The sequence below is a fragment of the Agelaius phoeniceus genome, chromosome 12, assembly GCF_051311805.1.
Source record: "Agelaius phoeniceus isolate bAgePho1 chromosome 12, bAgePho1.hap1, whole genome shotgun sequence".
NCBI lineage: Eukaryota > Metazoa > Chordata > Aves > Passeriformes > Icteridae > Agelaius > Agelaius phoeniceus.
Window position 1 is genome coordinate 10,463,042 of NC_135276.1, and position 21,412 is coordinate 10,484,453.

The following is a 21,412-nucleotide window of genomic DNA, read 5'->3' on the forward strand; positions in this document are numbered from 1 at the left end:
GCTACAAAATTTGAACTTAATTGAAAATACTTTCATTTTATAGCCAACCATATTGTAGATGTTGACATTGCATTCAATAAATATTAGCCATAAACCCTAATTTAACCCCAGATTTTGTTAGGGTCAAGATTTTTGGAAAATCCAGGTGTCATCCCAGACTTTGTACCCTTTTAACTGCCAATCCCAGCCCCCTTTTAGGTAGGCAATTCCTCAGTGGTGTGGCCACACAGTCAGGGGCCAAAACTGCCTTGGTGGCACTTGGCCTCAGTGTGCCCCTGCTCTGTTTTGCCTGTGGGTCCCATGGTTTCAGGATCAGGAGGTCTGTGTGCAAAGCTTGTAAAATCTTAGAAGAATACAAAGGATATTTTGTAAAGTTTCCCTAGAAACATCTTTTGCAAGCCATGTGGTGTTGCTGGATAGGGATTTAGTCTATCCAAATAAAACCAGTAGCACTTTTCAATGCATAGAGCACAGATTCATCAAGTGGCTCAGTTGCAATGTGTTCTAGGTTCCTGGAAAATGAGAGATTGAATCAGATGTTCTTTTGAGGTCTCTCCCAGCCATTCTATGAGTCCATGACAGAGCAACATGATTTTACATGGAACTGTATTATTCACATGCTTGATGATTTATTATATCTTTCAAAATCAAGTAATCAATATAATATGGGTTTTATTGCTGAAAGAATGAAATTGCTTGACTGACACATGATAGTGAACTAATGACATTAGAAGCTCTGGCTCTTTTATTTCTCTTTCGCTCAGAAAAGAGCAAAAAATCTGGATTTGTTCTGAGCAAAATTGCAATACTGCAGGCTAAAACTTTACTTCTCAATCTAAAAACTTTCCTTCTCAATTTAAATTCATTTTAAATTGTTATGCTTTACAAACTTCCAAATGGGATTCTAATTGTTGACAGACATTTTACATTACATGTGTCTATCACTTTGATTTAATATGCATTTTCAATGAAATTTAAAAAAGGCCTCTAAGGTGGCAATTTAACAGCAAGACATGCTGTGAATTTTAGATATAAAAAATATCTAGTTTTCAAGGGTTTTTTGTACATGTGAGAATGGTCCTCCAGAAAAAAATAAAAAAAATCAGAGAACGTCTGTATGGCTGAGTTATCAGAAGCTAAATATCTCCAAGAACATTACCTGCTGTTTTAATCAATCACAGTCATCAGAGGCAAACCAGGTTTTACATTTATGCAGCTTTTCAGTAGTGCACTTCAAAAAGTATTAACCATAAAAGAAATAGAATGTATTTGGAAATCCTATGTCTGGTTTATTACATCTCATGACCTGATTTAATTTTCTTCTACAGAAAACCCACATTGAAATGCCTGTAAGTAATAGGTACTTGTTGTCAACTTTGATAAGAGACATTTGAAAGGAATGCCAAATGTATTGTGAAAGATAAGAGAACAGCAGCTTTTCTGTGTCCCTAAAAGAGTGGAAACCAGACTTAGGAGAGCACACAACTACAGAACAGACCTGTTCAATATCATGCCTACTTTTGAAATCATCAGAATTGTAGTTAATGTTTACACCCTAAGCTATAGACATTGACAGCACAGTGGAACAGTTCTCTATCTTTAACTCAAAATTTTTTAACCAAAGTATTCACTGCTTTTGAATTCTTGCATTTTCTTCATAACATTAATAAAAACATCTTTTTATTAGGCGGGCTTATTTTATATAAATAGCTTTAGATATCTTGTTTAAGAGGTCCTGCAGGGTGTCCCAAAACCTACACTCGATGGCAAGAATAAACATTCATTAAACTTCAAAGGCTGCCAAAAAGTCTAGTTATTTTGATTTAGAGGAATCATTTAAATTAATCCCTCAGCCTGTGTAGAAAATATGTAATATAATCCATTTCTCTGTCTCCAGCTTCAAGTCACACTGGAAAAAAATACTGCTTTACTAATGTTTTCTGTTTTGAAAAACTGGGGAAAAATTAAGACTTCATAAATTTTTGAAGAATTCTGGCTTAGTGACATTAAGAAACAAATATTATAATACACAACTGTGTACTTACATCTCTCTGTAACTGCTGTTAAATCTAGACACAGAATGGAGTTCTTCAGTGGGAGCAGTAAAACCAGATTTTATGTTTATGTTTGTGTGTGTGTATATCTGTAATCTTTTTTTTTAACAAAAGGATCAATTTTTTGGAATGGCTTTCTGCCTTACCACCCCCAACTCAAGTGAGTGCTGCTGTGCTACAGAAAACTCACAGTCACCTTTTTAACAGATCTTTTTTTTGCTGAGGGCCTCTTAAAATTTGGGAGAAACCTTAATATGATGAAGAGCTTGGTTTAAAATGATTTTTTACTTAAAAATGAATACACTCTTCATCTGAAAGAAGCATGTAGGGCATATTGGTCAGACGCACTGAGGAAAAGAATGAAAGGAGGGAGAAGCTCAGCTATTGTAAATCACTGCAATGCCACTGAGGCCAATTCAGAGGAGCTGAGGTTGTGGCCCAATATTTGTGCTGAAATGTTGCAGCTATAGCTGTATCCCTGAGCTGTATAAATATTTGTTGAAAGCTGACTGTTAGGGTGCAAGGGGTGGATTGCTCATCAGCAAATAGTGAGGGCCCTTGTCTTTTCACCTTTCTTAAGGAAACCTTCCCTTTTTAAGGGTTAGGAATTTTGACTGAGTACATGTATGATCCTTCTTGCTTTGTGCATGGATTGTTCCGTGTGCAATGGAACAGGAATTTCCATCTGGACTTTTGAACTTGCACCCGCCTGAGTGTCCGGCCCTGATTCATGCCATGCACTGTACATGAATGACCAGCAATGTTTACAAAATGAATTAGCTTGACTCCAACTCTCCAGCCAGAAAGTAATCAAAGTGAAGAGCCAAGCTATTTCTGAAATTCCAGCTTCCCTAGCTAGAAACTGCATGCTCTGTCTCGCTAGTCAGGGTATTAATGCAAAATGTACATGTTCTATACTGGAGGACAATTAATAACAGCAGTGATTCTGAGCAGTCGACAGACATTAACTATTCCACCCCCAAACTGCTCTTGTGTGGTAGGCAAGTCTGATTGCAGCACATGGTACAGAGAAAAAAAAAAAGAGTGAAAATATCTATATCAGTAAGGGATTATTCTACGAGTTGTAGATGTAGTATGTTCCTTCTGGTTCTTTCTTCTCCCAAATTAAATTCCAGTTAACATTTTATTTCACTTTTGAATGAATACATATATTCATTAACACATTCAGGAATCTTCTTATGCAAATACTTTTAGGAGGGCTACTCATAACTGGTATCCCTAAAATCTTGGAAGCTTTGATTTATTTTCTCATCAAGCATCCTAATTTAAGCATTTAGGAACAACAGAACTATCTTTAGAATAATCTCATCCTATAAAATACATTAGCCTTTACTAAATTTAATATAAAACATCGTTAGGAAAGAAGACAATGTTACGTGATACATTTTGTTTGAGATGGTCTGAAACTCAAAACGTATCACTGAAATTTTCCTCTGAAAACAAACCTCCTGATCTAAAAGCCCACACCATATAAAGCTGGAGATGTCTCAGAGCCAAATTGTTTGCTCCTGTAAATGGTTAGAGCTCCACAGAGGGGGGATATGAAATAAGGCTCTGTTGATTTTACAGCAGAGCATCTGAACCATTTCCCCTGCCCTAGTCAGTTTAAAACAAAATTAAAATAAAAATAAACCCCAATTAGCATGTGAGCTCTTCATTGGCAAATTGGCATAACTGCACTGGATATCTGACTTAGGTAGGGTTTTCAGGACTTACCACCAGGAAGATCTCGACCATGGTATTTTAATGGTGATTTCACGTGGGTGGGTATGAACCTGATTCTTCATCCTTATTCAGGCTGAAAACCAGGAATGCACTACAGAGATATAGATCAGTTGAGAAATTGATTGTTTGCAGGGAGGGAGGATAAAGTGGCTCAGTTATTCCAAAATTAGCAACTGCTAGTGTGGTGTACAGCCCAGGCCAAATGACAAGTGAATGATGCTGCCCAACACCTCCCCATCTATATCATACCTGCATCCAGCCCCTGGTGACTTTTATTTCCTGAATGGACTAGCAAATCCAGGACTGATAAATCAAAAATATCTGAATAAAATAGCTTGGCAGGATATCTTTAACATGACCTAAAAATCAGAGGTTAATAAATAGTTAAATTCAGCTGTAGCTTCTCTTAAGTTGTTTGAACATAAGTCAATATTTTTGTCTTTTGTTGTCTCAGGATTTCTACAGGAGCAGAGAGAATTTCCTCAATGATTTTTTTACACTTTATAGCATTATGCCTTTGTGCTATTATCCATCTGTAGCCTTATCTAACATGTTATCAACTGTATGAAAATAAGTAGCAGTCCCTTCAGCCCACAGCAAGTATCAATAGGAAGAATGACAGTGGCTAGTTTGCACACTTGAAATGGTTTATTTGTTGCAATCCTGTGCACAAGATGTTTATCAGTAAGCACCAGACAGCCATGCAGAAGAAGGAGCCTTAATTCTGTCTGAGACAGCCTCTTATTGCTATTGATAGTTAGCATCAGTGTCCAGTCTGAGAAATGGAAGTGCTGCAGGCAACTTCAGTCAAGACACCCTATTGATCTACTGCTTCCTCTGTGTCCCTGAAGCTAGAGAAGAAAAATAAAAAGGGGAGGAAAAGCCTGCTGTATAAGGGGCAATGCAGCAGTCTGTGTCTTGCCATCATTCAAAGGGGTGTGTATGTGCATGGATATTCCTGATATTCAGTACCTTAGACAACTGTAAATCACATGCACAGCCATGATAAATATAAATGTCAATGTGTTGGAAATGTCCTTTATATAAGAGGTGTCACTAGAACTACATTTTTAGCATGAAACATTTTTTCTGCTTTTTATTTTTCATTGACTTATTGTGCTTCTGTTATATCCTGTCTAACACAATCAATCTAAAGCATAATATCTGAGAGTCCTATTCATAAATAATACATATTTGGGTCATTTTCATTTGTATCCTACAATGAAGATTTACAAGCCAGAAACAAAACAAGAAACAATGTGTGGAATGCTCTTATTCAGTGGATAAGAATATATTACTGTGATCAATTAATCTGCTTTTCTCTGCATTAGGTGGACATCTTTATGGTGCATCCATAAGGGTTTATAACTTGGGAGAGACAGAATCAGCTCTAAGGCTCTAACATAAAATGCCTATACTCAGAAAAGAGAAACTTTTCTGAAGTTTTTTTTTTGCTTGGTTGAGCCTTTTTTTTTCCATTGTTGTTGTTTTCCAATAGGAAATGTGTTAATTTTGGCAAACTCAATCACAGCAATTATTTATCCATCAACATAGGATGTTACTCTGCCCTATATTCTACTTCTCATGTTAAATGAAACCAAAAATTAACAACAATAATTCTGGGGATTTTCATGGTGCTATTCATTCAAAGATAGTCCCATTTTCCTACAAACCACACAATTCATTCTACAGGAGGGAAGACTGACACACAGAAAGGTCCCAGCTCAACTTTTAGGGCCAAAAATTACCAGGCAAAAATAAGTTAAAAAGAAATGAAATCTGTGCATAGAAATTGCAGGGGAGCAAGAGGGGTGAAAGGGAGCCTCCACTTGGTGCTAGTTTGCAGTTCAAGGGCCTGTGGCCCCTGGTGCAGTCACCACCAGGGCTGGTGCTCTGATCTGGGGCCATGCCAGAGGAGCAGCAGCAATGGCCCAGCTGATTATCAATTTTGCCTGCACAGAAAGGAGCAAAAGTGGTGATTTAAAATCAGCCAGAGCTACTTTAGGAAGCAAAGCCAGAACATGCAATAACTCTGCAAGCAATATAAACTGTTGGGGGAAAGAGGGGGTGAAAACTGGGAATGGGGACAAGGCTGCTCACTGTCCCAGTCCCCCCTGTTTGCCTCAGAGATGCAGCCCAGGCTCTGCTCAGGCTCTGGGCCTCAGAGTGGGTTATTGAGTTAGTTTTCCAAATCTGGAAACTTGCTACAAGTGCATCTCAGATAAAAAAATGAAATGAGTTTTGCAACTATGGCAAAAAAAGCAATTTTACATTTCATAGACCTTTTAAAACCCTTTTCAATAGAAAATAAAAATAACAGTAAGGGGAAAAAAGGCTACATTTCCATTCCTGTTTTTATAGTTGGACGTTGCAGATGTTTCTGGGTCAGAGGTGAACATGTCTTTAGGTGTCAAAAGATGCAATAACCTGAGTCAAAAATGGCCCAGTCCCCAGAACCGTGACTGTGTGCCAGAATATCCCCACCTCAGAAGCTTGCTGGCAGCAATGTGCTCCAGGTGTCTTACACTATACAGACCTGGTAGTCATTTTAATATTTTCCATGCTCATGTAAATGGACTTGATGTGTGTTCATCAAATGTGGGAAAATCCCACAGAATTGTGTGCCATCTGTTTATAGGTAAAAGGTCTGCTTTGCTGACAATCCAGTGTAAAATCAGAACACAGAATGAAAGCAAGCACACTTTTGTTTTGTTCTGGTTTGGTTTATAAATCTGAGGCTTAATGTCATATTAAAAGCCTAACAAAGTTCAAAGGTTCATTCTGTTTGGATAGCAGCACTGTCCTTCTCAGATGTGTGGATATTACCTGAGCTACACAGAGCTCTTAAATCTGCACCATGTGGCTACAACTTGCAACCTAATGAAGCCCTGAGCACCCCCAGCAGTCAGCAGGACCTGGGGAGGGTGCAAGGGCCACAGCCTGGGCAGCTGAGTGCCTGCACTGGTGCCCTGCACCAGAAGCCTCTGTGAAACCCTGGCTGACAGCATTTCAACGCGGGTGCTTGGCCTCAAGTGAGAAACTCAAGCTGAAGCAAAAATGGAAAGGCTCATTTTGAAAAAGCATCACCTTATTTTATATAACACCCAATACTGCATTTGGGTTTTTGTTAGAATTAAAGCCTTGTTTAATTCAATTAATATGGTAGATGCCAATCAAAGCGTCCATCTTTATTATTTTGGTCTGTTTTATGCAAGATTGTTGGACAAAAGGCAGTTATGTCTGAGCTATGACATTAAAGGAAGGCTGTGGTCACAGAGATCTTCAACATCAGTTGATAGACATTGACCAGTCATCAGAAGAGGAATTTGAGACCTTTCTTGTCCTTTTACACTCCACGTGGAACACGTGCTTATACTTTTCTACAGAGAACTGATAACCAGACCTGGGAAATTTATACCTGAATATGAGGCAGATGTCAGAAGATGATGTCAAAGTGTTTTAGAAGAATATTTTCATTACACTTTCCATAGAGCGAGTCTTGGGTGAAAGAAGAGTTAATGCAGCTGGCAGAGGAGAAAAACATCAGAGGAAAATAAACTGATAAAACTGATCAAATCCAGACATATTCAATCTAAAATCTCAAATGGGATTCAAGGTATGCTGGAAGGATGCTACAGCATCAAATGCTGTTAAACCACCCACTACAACCTGAGAAGAAGACAAAACAAAATCTCTGAGAAGAGATGCTCTGGCTGCTCACTCAGCAAGGTAGGTCAGTGTATGTGCACTGAGATAGGCTCTTCTGCTCTTCACTGGCTTAACCTGCCCCTACCAGCCCAAAGCAGATATTTTAACCTTGCCACCAGCACTGAACTGAGGTGTAGAAGTTGAGAAAGAGAGTTTGAAAGTGCCTGTGGTCAGCTAATTGGGAAAACAACCAGTTCCCCGCAGTATAATCTACCCCGTTGGCCAAAAGAGACAAGTTTTATATGTTCAATCAGAAAAGTGCAACTCCTCCAGTAATGTGGCTGAGACATTTACTTTGAATACTGAGGAATCTTATTTTCAAGGTCAAGTTGAGGTTTCCTGGGTTCAGACTAAAACACTTTGTAGGGCCAAAGAAATATTTACTGGGTTCGAGGGAGCAGGGAGTAGATGTGTAATTTGAACATATTTCAAGTCATCCTGGGAGGTCTTTTTGTTTTTACATATTTGTGTCTCCTCAGACAACCTTTCTATTTTTTTTTCTCCCAAGAAATTGCAAGTGAAAAAAATTATGACATTTTTTGCCAATATATTTCAGTTGGGCCATTTCCTGCATTGAACCAGAGAACCTGCTTTTATTTGCACCCTTTCCAGTGCATCATATGAAACCCTATGGACAAATTTTGTGCAAGGACTGCCATTCCTTGTGTTAAACTAGAAGGATTTTCTGTATGAAGCAATGATTTTCTTTCTGTGACCTTTGATAGTGGGAATGTTGGATGGCCAATGGTAGGTGGGGCTTCACAGGCAGTCATGAATTAGGCAGCAGCATTTTACAAATGAGCTTCATAATGAGTAAGAGATTGGAAGATGTGCTACTGCTCTGGAGATTAACATCCAATCACAAAAACTATCACCTAGCCCAGGAATGGCAGTAAAAGGTTAAAAGAAATATTCAATATTATCAATCATATAAAAAAAAAAAAAAAAGATAACTTACAGCTGCCAATGGAGCTTGGGAGAATTAATATGTTGGTGTCAAAAAGATGGTGAAGGAGTGAAATAGGACTACAGTGATTGCCAAAATCTTACTTGCCTGGAGAGATAACATTGGACAGTCAGTTTAACTAGGCAGGTGCCAAGAATCCTCCTGTGGGTGCTATGGAGTGGTTTTCAAATATCAGAATGTACACTGACCTCCATCTTCTGGTACTTCCTATGGTTTCAGAATTGCTCATTAAGCCAGGGAAACCTCCAGTGAGGTGTGATGACCTGAAAACAGACATGAGCTGAAGAATCAATGTTTTAAGTAAAACAGCAATTATAAAAAGATCTACAGCTCCTTCCATGTAATCAGGTAAATTAGCAAGAGTGGCATAAAGCACCTAAATTGGAGAAAGAGTGGAGAAAGGGGGAGTGGGGGGAAAAGAAGGTCCCTTGGGAGATATCTGATAGGATGCTTAGTCTGTGTAGAGGGCAAAAGGTTAAGTGAAAATGAGATGAAGGAATGATCAGATATAGTCAGATCAGAGACAGTTAAATAAAGGAAAGTGCTAACCTAAGATAAATGTGAAGAAATGCTCTTGAGCTGAGTGTGTTGATGTGGCTGCTCTTCAGCAGCTCAGGAACAGGAGAGGAGGAATTGCCAGTTTCCAACCCACACCAGTCCCACACAAAGACACAGGAGGGATAAGGACACAAGCTAATGATTCCTGTCTGCTACTCCAATAGTGTGAAAGGATATTAAAGGGCTTCTAATTGCATCTACACTTTTTGCAGGCCCCTTTTTAGTGCTAGTGTGATACAAATTATCCTTAATGATGAGAAAGTCAGGTCTGTGCCATCTGTGGTTTTGGTCAGTGAGGAAGATGTTCAAAAATATTGAAACAAAAATATTGAGAATTGAAACTCCAAACTTTGTTGGTTGGCTAATGCTTTCCTGGGTCTAACAGCTTTCACTAGAGGGGGTTTCCATAACAACAAAACAAAATCAGGTTGAAAGAGGTGCATAATATAGGAGATAAATACTTGGAATACGTTCTATATGAACCTTCATCAACTATTTTGGTAAATTATTCTTAGAATATTCAGCAGAAAGGACTTGAGATAAAGTATTGTGCCAGGAAGCTCAAGAAATATCCGTAGCGACCAAGGCTGGAAATAACCACAAATATTTTGTTCAAAAGCCTTTAGTGGCTTACAGCCTTAGATTTCTAAATGTCAGGAGGAAAATTCAAACTCGTAGACACATAATTTAGAGCTCAGTCCTTTTTTTTTGTTTCCTCAGGAGTTTAATTAACATATACAAATAGACCTGGGAATTAGGAAGCTGGAGCTTGAACTCGACTGCTAGATGCTAATACCTGGGGATACCCAAACAGGATTCCTGAAAACAAATTTTTGTAATCTCCACAATTTGATGCTACAACCTTTTGAGGTCACAGAAATTGTGTGTTCTCCACAAAGAGTTTGTTCAGTCCCAGAATTCCCTAAATCCAGATGGACAGCTGCTGAGGAATGCTGCTGGTCCAGGTAGGCCGGCTCACAAACTGGAGATTGAGATGCAGATTGAGCTGTGGGTGGGAGCCCGAGACAAGAGGCCGTGAAATGCCAACCCTGGGGATAACAAAGGCCTGAAGATGGGGATGCCAGCCAGGTGAATGGACACCGGGAGACACAGCAGGAGCCGGGAATCGCCGATCTTTTGGGTAACAAAGGAGATGGATGACGTCAGCGAGATGATGGGCACGGAGAGCGGGGTGGGAGCGTGACTTGCCTTCGGACAGAAGGGGAAAGGATAAAAGGTCTAAAAGGTCTAAAAGGTCTAAAATGTATAAAAGGTATAAAAGGTATAAAAGGCCGGGGGTTTCTTGGCTGGTTTCCTCCTCGGAGGCGCCAGCTCGAGGTGCTCCTGTGTCACCGCGCTGGGAATAAGTGGTGTTATGGAACATCTGAGACTCTGCTGTGGGGAACCTGGTGAGAAAACCTGGTGGGACCGTGAGTGGGGTGTGCAGGGAGAGGGACCCACCGGGCCACTGAGGCCGCTGCTGGCAAGGGGCTTCGCTGGCAGCAGTGACAGTCCCTGTCCGTGGCAGTGTGCCTGCCAGGGGGGTCCCCTGAGCGGTCACACTGGGAAGTTTCCTTAACACTTCTTATTTTTCAGACTAACACAGACCCCACACATATTTGTCAACTCTAAGCCACAATGAAAGAAGTCTGAGTCTGTAAATGAGGAGTTTCAAATGAAAGAGCTGGTTGAGGCATTTTGACCCTATTCAATCAAGGTCAGGTTTCCTCTGAATTATACCTGTTTCCTTGTCTAACATTTTAGACACCTCCCAAGTGTCTATCGACAGAGTTTGTAAGTGGCATTACACAATGAAGAAGAAAGCAAGCTGCTCACAGCTCCCCCTTTCCCCATGTGCCACAAAGCAGAGTTCCAGAGGCAAAGACAAAAGAGCGTTTGGGTCCCAGTTGTGTGCCTATGGGAAAGGAGTGGTGAAAGGAGGCCAGCAGCTCCTAGAAACAGGGAGGGGAGGGAAGAGCGCAGATCAGCTTTATGAGCCAGCCAATGATGGATGGCTAAATGCCAGTTTAGAGCAATACACAGAATGGGGTTTGCATTGTTGCAATTATTAAAGGTTATTTTACTTTTAATTTTTTGTGGTAGGTGTCCTTACTTCTTCCTTACAGAAACCCTTGATTTTCACTTGCTACGTACTTAGATGTGCTTGTCATAGCCACAAGGTGATTTCAGTTCTCGATGCCAGGAAACCTCTCTGCTGATCAAAACACAGCTGCACAGGCTCACTGCATCTATTCATGGGTGCCACACGACTGGGCTACGTCTGTCTATACCTGGGAAAATAGATGTAATTAATATAACAGATATAATACATGCATGCAAATCCAGATGCTAAAAATGACTTATGGTAAGAGAAGGTTTTCATTTGCCAAACCATATCAAAGTAATCATTTAAGCAATATATAGACTACTGCTGCTGCACTGACATTGGCACCCTCTTAGTCCATTTTTTTTCCAATTGAACTTGTTTTTAAGTGAAAGTTCCTAAAGAATGCAATTTTAATACATTTTTTAATTAGGTTTTTGCAGGCTGTCACCTCTCTGCAGCATTTAAAAAGCTCTTTCCATCATTTCCCACAAGTTGATTGGACCTAGGATGTCAGATCATAAGACTACACAAATTGCTATTCACTGGACACTGATCTCATGATTGGAACAATGAAGAAGCATTTCTCTATACATTTGATATAAAATTTCTTCAGTGTAAGCAAGAGAACAGAATAGTTTCTTATGGATAATCTTTTTTTCATTACAGAAATAGTAACAAATAACATGCAGTTTCTTCAGAATGCTTTATTAATAGATTTTGTATTACAATTTTACCTTCTTCATTTTGACATTTATTTCTCTTTTAATGAGTCAAAATGCCTAGCCAAGAGCTCTTGGCTTTAAGTATGTTCTTAACATCAGCATATTAACTGCCACATTCAGGCTAATAAGCTTAATTTACCTCTTTGAGATCTTTGTGGAAAAAGAAGCAAACACCCAAATTTTAAAAAATTGATCTAAATGGAAACTTCAAGTTTAGTGGCATTGGAAGACAATGATGCTTCTTCATCATCATCATCTGAAGATTCAGTACTATGGTTTTACTGCCAAATATCCCAAATATCTGTGATAAGTGCCTCTTCTTGTAATAAAAGATACTGAACAAAAAGCAGTTTAACTCAGATTTTGAAGTCTTGATTTGCAACAGTCCATTCTGAGCCCTTCATTTTATTTCCTTTTGTATTGTGCAGGCAAACAATAGTAGTAGCTTTCGTCATGAGCTCAAGCAGTACATTTCAGCAGACTGAGCTTAAGCACATGCAGATGGGTGTAACATCAGTTTTTTAAAGGATATTATAAATCCATCTGTAAGCAAATTAATGTAAGAACAAAAGAGCATTTTTTCATAATTGTGGGTAATTCTGAACAAAGTTTCAATGGTTCCTCCCAGAAATCTAGATGAAGCAATTGCAGATTTTGATTATTTTTTAATTCTGACTCTTAAATCACACCAGTATGAGTCCCATTATCAATGCAAGACAAAAACAACTGCAATAGATTTTCTGTAAATACCCTGGTTTTATCTGCTAGCAGAAGGGTCCCTACACAGGTTATCTGTGGATTTTCTCTTTGCTCATTGGTGACTGAAGGGCCATTTCTGCCTTTCTCAGTGACACAGGGCCAAAGCTCACAGCTCACCTGAGTGTGCCATGCTGGCTCACAGGTACCTGTGCCAGAGAAACTGAATGCACCCCTGAAGACTGGGTCCACCAAAGTAAAATGTTTCTTTATTCAAGATGTCTTTTAGTGGTTTTGGTATTTCTGACTTTTTTTTTTCTTGTGAAACCAGTAGATAGCATTAGCTTGCTTCCCTGTTTGCCTGTATGAGGAAGTAAGTGAAAAAATGATAAATTTGTTTAAGAGCAAATGAAATAATTCCATCTGCCTGCCTGATTTGACATTTCAACTCAATTTCTCAGTTTCTCTCATGAATGACCCAGCTCTTCCCAGGAACATGCACTGCTTAAATGGTGGACATATGCTACAATAATAACAATTACAAATAATTACTCTAGTGGGGTGAATGAGTAACGCCAATTAGTTGATGTGATGATGTTTCCATGACAAACTCCAGCTGTATAGAGTTGTTCATTTTAAAGTCTTAACAGCTTTCTGATATCCTTTGTCAGGCAACAGTGTGATTTTACCACCTTAATTCATAAATCTGTCCTGATAGATGCACAAAGCCATGGACTGTGCTCCTACTTAAATCAAAATTTCAACTAACCCCTAATGCAGAACTAAGTTTAGGTTAAACTGTAAAGACATAGTCAAAGCAGATTTTCTGGTGAATACTTATTAAATAATTTCATTGCCTATTTCCTGAGGAAACCTTAAAATAGAAATGTTGGTGTGCACATGTACTTTGTTACACATTGTCAAATCAAACTCTGGTTCAGGACAACACTTCAGCCTGTTGTTAACCTCATTAACCTCAGACATCAAACACAATGGACTTGCAGAACCTTCCGAATTTAAACTTCACTATCATTCAGAATAGAAATGTTTTACTGAATTGAGGGTTAAAATGAAGGCATGCTCTTAATCCACAGAGGACAGAGCTTCTTGCTGAAGTAATATGTACATGATATTGTGTGCATGAGACTAAAAGATTTGGTGTCATAAGGCTACTCTTGGAATTAGATATCTGCAAACCTAATTATTAATGCTCTTAGACCAGACACTTTGTTTTTTAAATTTTGCATTTGATTTTCTTTCTTTCTGCAACATGACTGTAGAGAGAAAGGAATTCAAGAACCATGCAGCAGACCAGTAGTACACTTTTCAAGTCTGCTGACAAAAAAAATCAAAAGGCCCACTAAAATAGAAGGCACCAACAAGTTTGTGATGATTCATATACATCTGTACCATATTCTGTTAGGAGGCATGGATGATTTTTATCCACTGTGGTATAAAGACACATAAATATTAAATCTGGTCTTTCCCCACAATTTGCTGCCACATTTTCCACTCTGCAGTTGACCTGTGATAACTCTTTGCTCACAGAGAGAGGAAGTCAGAAGCAGTAATGGTCCAGAAGTCTTCCAGACCTCCTGCAGGGGCAATGTTTCCACAGCCACAGATTTTCAGAGGAGAGAGGTCAGTGCATTGTTAAATTAGGGACTTAACACAGGAAAATGTGTGAGGAAGTTACAAACCAAAAACATGGCTAGTTTTTGTAAAACTCCCAACCAGACACAACCACCAAGTGACCAGAGTTCTGTGCTGGATGTTAACTTACCAAGTTGTTTCTCCATGCACATTTACTGCTTCTTGAGTCCATGAAGATTTTCTGGAGCCTCCCTAGCCACTGGTCTCTTGGCCAGCCTTGAAGGCCTGGCTGTATCAAGGTGCTCTCTGCTGTACAGTTGTCCCTGCTGCCTGATGTCTCTGCAACAGGCACTTCAAGCTCACAACTGTCCCATTTGCTCAGAGAGATTCTTCACTCATGTTTGAGCAAGAGTGATGTCACTGCCAGAGCATGTCAGTCACTGACATCTTGGAAACAGAGGAGGAAAGGAGACGGGCTGGAAAAGCAAAGCCAAGATTAAATAAAACCAATATGGAAATTCTTATCACCTTTTGACAAAAGGCTACAGGAATTTGGAAACAAAAGGTGTCGTGCAGCTCCAGTGACTTGGTAGCTCAGTGAGTTATATCAGTATAAATGGTGTCCTGGAGTATTAAAAAAGGCATCAGACTGGTAACTTCTAGTTAAGTACTGATAGTTAGGTCAGAGAATAGAGTCTTGTAGGTATTTCAGTGAGTCAAAAAATTTACCCAGTTAATACATACTGTATAAAATTTTGGGCTTTTAAGTTGTCGGATTTTTTTGTTTTGTTTTCAGACTGAAATTTTCAAATATTTGCCAAGTTCCTAAACCTGCTTGTAAAAATCCCCAAGTCACAAGCCAGTCGGATAAAAATCTGTTCATTGCAAAAAGGGAAGGGGGAAGGGTAGGGAAGGAAAGGTTTGTTGATAAGTTTGCTGCACTATTAAAGCATCTAACCACAGCCTGGAGCTCAAATCAGCGTTCATGTGAAGTTCCTATTTATTAGAGTATATGAAAAGTATTCATCAAAATCATGTCTTGTTTTTGAAAGAGATGCACCCCAGTAATTAGGGTGTAATTAGGGTGTATTCTTGGGAATATGGAAAAGAAGTGATAAACACTGTCAGGAACTGTGCTCTGGCCCATTTAAGGAACATATTTCTGTTCTAAATAAACATTAAAACAACAGTAGAGAATGGATGAGGAAGAAATCACAGAGACATTTATTTATTAACTGAATCTAGGCCCACATTGACTTGCCTAAATCTATATTAAGAAAAAGGCCTGCAAGTGGCTCTGAAAGTGATGGGAACCCATGCTTCAAACACATGTCTTGAAAGAATGTCAGCAACATTGTTCCCCTTTTGGCTGCGGTTACAGATGCTTTCTCGGGACTGTGGGCTCACCAGTTTCACTTGTCTGGAGCACTCAAAAATACATTTTTCCCTGGAAGACAGTCTGCATATGCTTACAATAAGCATTAATCAAATCAAAGGACTTTCACTTCGGGATAAATACTTTCAAGTGAGTCTGTTAGTGACACTCATAGTAAATTGCTAATAATTAGTTTTTCCAATCTACTTGGGTTGTACTAAGGAACACAAACACTCCTAACATATTTATATGCAGCATAAATCCTGCCTCCCTCTATATGCCCATGGAAGGCCCAAGGTAATGTGGATTTATTCTGCTGCAGGAACACATGAGAGCCCCGCTAGGTCAGGTGAGTGATGCTGCTGGGTTTGTGTGTCTGAACTCTGCTGGCTGGGCAAGAGCCAGGAGAAGCTGCCTGCTCACCATGGACATCTGCCCTGCTGCTGGGGCTGGAGCAGGGCAAAGTCTGCAGCTTTCTGGCCACAAAATATGTAAGTTACAAAACATGGAAACTCTCAGCTCTGCAAAGCCAATGAAACCACATTTTCCTATAACTGTGGCTTCCCCTTTTTGCAGGCTACCCACTCGTAATGGCTTGTAAATTACACAGTGGTATCTCTACGGATGGGAAATTCTTTTTTTATGCTTGTGAATGTAAACCAACATGAAGTGGTCCTCTAATGGGACATTTCAAGGTCTTACTGGAAGGACAACAGTCATACCAATACTTCTCAGCACCCTTCTGCTAAGCCAAAATACAGAAGCATGAATTAGAATTATGTCTATATCATAATTAAAATAACACCAAAACTGTTACCTCCAGCAATTTGGTTACTGGAAAATCCCTAGATACAGCTGAGCAAAGCTCCCAGTGGTTTGCTCCACCAAGTCCCAAATAGTACTGAAATGCAATCAAATCATTATTAGAAATGATCTGGTCTATTTTTGTGTAATTTTCTTAACAACTCTGAATACCTAAAGAAGTACTGCAGCAGACCATAAGATCCAGCTCCGGCTGAGAAATCTGCATGCATTGCATAAAATGTATGATTCTACAACTCATTAAGTCTAATTTATGGCATATGTAATTAAGCACCTTTGAATTGAACCTAGGTCTCTAGAGATAATAACATTTAGAACTTATATAGGGCTTTTCATCTTCAAAGTGCTTTACAAACATTAACTAATTAACAACATAATAAGACATGAAAGGCGAAAGTACTTACCCATAGTGCTGCATAGCCTCTGTATAATTCAGATTTTGATGTTTTTCAGTGCAAGACCCAGTCTGGGTGCACAGAGAGGATTTACCAGTGGTCCCCTTTACAATCAGAAGAGGACTTTGTGCACTTAGTATCTCTGAATTCCCAGAGTTCATCCCTTCTCTGCTATTTATTGCTGAGTCAGAAGAAACAGCTCCCAAATGAAGGAAGGCATGGAAAATGACAATTCACAGCAGTTTGAGGGTGCATGAGTTTTCAGGGCTTTGGAGGCAGAGTAATGGGGCAAAATGTAGAAAGGGGCTCCTGAAGAATTCACTGCACAAGATTTCTGGTATCACCTAAGTCCATATCCTTCCCAAGGGAAATCTAATATTTACACAAAGTCTCTAGAGATTGGCTAAAAGACTGGGGAGAAAGCCTTACTTCAGCTCAAATACATTTTCCTGTAAACCCTACATTTTTTTTTCCTTTATTTCTGCTCCTCTGAAAACTGTCAACTATCTAGACTGCTTGTTTGCTAGTTTTTTGGGGTTTTTTATCACTTGGTCGAGTTTATACACGGTCTCTTGAGTGTATCTTGAGACAGCCTTATTATCTGAATGAATGTTTTCTTGGTGATAGCAATGTTGCAGATGTTAGATCAGGTTACTTGAATCCCCCTGAACATTCCTAATGCAGAAGGACGACAGATAAAATAAAAGGGGAGCGATGAATCCTGATAGTTTTAGTGACCAATCCTTCAGCCATCAGCCTGTGTCAGTGATCATTTTCCTGAGCTCAGAATGCTGCCCACTGTCTGTGCATTTGATTAGAGCTGGTGAGCATCACCTGCTCACCAGCAAGGACAATGGTGGTGGTGGCAGGGTCTCCTGTCCCTGCCCAGACAATGCCTGCCTCTGTCCCCATGGGCATTCTACAGTGCCCCAAAAACTGAGAGTCTGGGGACCAGTGGAGAAGCATGGCAAGCATACAAGGCAGAACAATGCACAGGTATCTGCCTAAATCTGCACACCAAAAATATCTCAGACACCAACACAGATGACTCAGCAGCAGCAGTGCAGGTGGAGCCCCATCAGAAATTAAAGAAAATGAGACATACCATGGACCAGAAAATAACATGCCTGTGGAAGCAGCAGGCTATTGTGCTGCCCCACAGACACACAGTCCAGAACAAATCCTGAAAGGTAACAATCTCACAGCAGCAATGCCTACAAGAGATCCTATGATAAACATAGGCTCTAATCAAATGCATTACGATTTTTAAATGCAAATGTAGAATAGAACTGTCAAAATGTTTTATCCCTAAATTGTGAATGCTAACCTTCCCATACTTATTATATAGCAGTACATTTTAATTTGCCTGGAGCAGAGTTGAATAAAGCAAGCATCACAAACACAATCAGATGGATATTCAAAAGAACTGCTCTTCACAATAGCTGTGTGTCTGAGCAGAGCTTCAAATGTTGATCAATTGATTACCAAAATCAAAGAATACATTTCCCAAATGAGCTTCTGTAAAGGACTCAATAGGACCAGAGAAAAACAGCATAAAGTTCCACAGCACAGCAGTTTTCTCTAAAATATTTACAGGTGCAACTTTCTACTGCTTTCCTGCTTTATAACTTAGATCTGCACAGATCTAGTATGAGGAATAAAACACTTCTGATAAATCAATGGTTTGATTCAGTTTCAGTGTGACAAATTCAGTCAAATAAAGACAGAAAACAATTTGAAATTATCCAAAGGTATACTTTAAATCTTATAGCAAATCACAGTCTTACTGGTACAATTGCCCAAATGATTTTTTTTTTAATATTTAATGAACAAAATAATGGCAAAAATATAAAGTTAAGCATTACTACTACTGTTCTGTCCATCTGCCATCTCCAATGAGCTGGTTTCTGCTGTGCCATGCTGCTGTACTTGTATTTTTTGCCTTCTCAGTCATCTTTGCAAAACAACCATCCACCAAATGCACATGGTTTTTGCTCACTGACTTTAACCTGAAAAAAGGGATGAAAAAAGGAAAAGTAACTTGCAATAGGAAACAAACCTATTATTTGTTTGAGCTTTCTTATAGTTTATCCTCTTTCTAAAGGCAAGTTTTCTTGTAACACCTCTTGCAGTAGCTTAATCTGTTATACTGTGCTGTCCTCACCATGATAAAACCTGAGCTGGGGTAAAAATTCTTCAATATCCTCCCTCTGTAGAACAAAATTCAGAGTTGTTCATGAGCAATGAAGTTCTCAGTAAAGACCTTTGTCTTTACTCCCCCATCTTGGGAAGAGGTATTTGCCCTGAAGAACATAATGGGATTTTGACCCTGTCATGTGGCTGCTGTCCTAGTCTGGAAGTTTATAAGGGAAAAATCTGTAGGATCAAATCCATTCTTTTGACTTAAATGAAAATTTTGCTTAGCAATAACTTAAAATATCAGTTGAAAAGCCTCAACCTTCATAATTTCTGACATTTGATATTGAGGTTCTCACTCTTCTAGGATGCAGACTTTATAGCACTCTGTCTTTCCCATGAGCTGCTGCTTTACTAAGGAGAAAACCCCACCCACCCACACCCATCACACTCAGTAATTCCTAGAGTAACAGAGATTACACTGATCTGCAGGATTTTTCTCTTTTCTAAACAAATAGCTTTCTGGAGCAAGGCTCTATGCTGAAATCCTCTTGGGTAAACAGAGAGCACTCCAGGACTTACTGCATCTTAAGCAAGTGAACAAATATTTAGCATTATGACGCTTAGGTGGCTGATTCTCTATCTGTACCTTTCTTTCATCTTCCACCTGGAAAAAAAAAAACCATGGCTGAAGAAACCTGACAGGAAATGGTGGCTGGCCAATGCAGATAGGCAAACCAGACATGTGGGAGATCAACAAGTTATAGGGAAGGGATATTTTGTCTCTCCTTATAATTTTGCAGATCATTTCAACAGAGCTTTGTTTCATTTTAACAAAACAGGGCTTAGCTCTTGTTGCCCTGTGCAGTGAGGTAAGGAGGACTTTCAAGGATGACAGAGACAACCCAGAAAACTTCCCATCATTCTGTATGTCCTCAGGGTGCCAAGGGAGAGGCCCCAGTTTCTGACTCTCACTGGTATTTGCTATTTTCCCAGACTCTTACCAGGAACACTCACTGTTACAGAGGCAGGGAGAATAACATTTTATTCTACTCTGTCCCTGTTTGCCAGTTAATGAAAGATTTTGTGAGGTAAAAAACAGATTTTTTTTTTCCTTCCAGTGCTGTTATTCCCATAATGCACATGAACTTTTTGATCCTTCACCTCTGTATCATGTCTCCTTCAGTATCTCAGTCAGCTCTTAATCTCAGGAGGAAACAGCAGCAATTCTGTCCCTAGGTCTTATTCTCATGTAGGTCTGCTAATCACATGAATATCCTTAGCCTTACCAGTGATTTAATGGTGTCATTAATCCCATTTTAATTCTAAACTGAGGCACACAGTAATTGCTTGGACAGGAGGCTGGGCACCAAACTCAGATTTCTTGTTAAACTCTTCCAGTGTTCATTCATTTTCTGATATTTCAGTTTTTTCTTTTTGCTCTAAAGTATTTGCAGAACAGGTATGAAAGGTATCAGAGCAAAAAGAAAACCAAGTTGATGAGAGCAATTAAATGAAAGTATTTAAATAGCTAATGCTTTTTCTTCTTCCATATGTCTCTTTCTATACAAGAAGGCAAGATGAGGCTCTTCCTGTGCTAGCAGATAGCTGCAGCTCTGCAGGGTTACTGAAGTGCTACTATTGATCAGACAAGATGGAACATGTTACTGAGGCAATTGGTCAGGCTACAGCAGTGATGGCAGCACATGGCACGTTATGGATAGCTGAAGTAGCTGAGGATATCTATCTTTCTGTCCATCTACCTGTTTTCCAAGATGTCTATCATCATTGAACTTTGCTACCAAGGAACAAGGGCAGCACTTAATCATCAATAGATAAATTTAATTGGGGAGTGGGTCAGATTTTCCTTGTTTGTACCTTTGCTGCTCTTTTTTTTTTTAGCTCCCCAGTTGTGAGACAGTAGCATTTTCTCACAGCCTGTATGTGTTGTTTTGGGACTCGTGTCAGTAGCAACAGCACAGCTCTGTGTGTCTGCCAGGGCTTATTCAATGGAGCTCCTTTCCAGGAAAACAAAATAGCCAACAGATGAGGGTTACAAAATTTCAAACCCAGTGCCTTTCATAATATCTGATCCATGGCTTGGAAGCAGCAGCAGCGTGAGCAGTCTCTGCACCTGCCCCACACAGCCACAAGTCTCTGAATGGCAGAGGGAGTTTCCCAAGTTATACCTGCTGTAAACCCAAACTTCCCTGGCTGCATTTTCTCATAGTTAGTATTCAGCAAAGACACTGCAGCAGTGCAGGGCTGTGTGTTTGCTGGCATTTTTCTTGTTCAAAGCTTTTGAGAACACTTTACTGAGGCATATAATGCTGCCTTGAAATTGGCTTCTCAACCACATTTTGAGAAGATGAAACACAGGCTCTTGGCTGGGTGGTTTTGCCCTGTGCCATGGCTTGCTTGAGGCAGAACAGCACCCCACCTGCCCCTTCCAAATCTCTCAGCTCAAGTCTCATCAGTCTGGCTCTGATCATGAGATTCCTCTCTAATGTAAGAGCTTCTCTCTTCCCCCCTC

At 39.6% G+C, this 21,412-nt stretch overlaps 1 long non-coding RNA gene across 1 annotated transcript in view; it reads right to left on the reverse strand.

The window, feature by feature from the left end:
* Positions 1 to 18,483: 18,483 nt before the first annotated feature.
* LOC143695118 (uncharacterized) overlaps positions 18,484 to 21,412 on the reverse strand; it is a 79,655-nt gene continuing 76,726 nt past the window's right edge. The window contains exons 10-11 of the long non-coding RNA XR_013184056.1: positions 19,529 to 19,546; positions 18,484 to 18,752 (exon numbers count right to left, since the gene is read on the reverse strand). This is a non-coding gene — a long non-coding RNA (uncharacterized LOC143695118). The remainder of the gene's footprint in view (positions 18,753 to 19,528; positions 19,547 to 21,412) is intronic.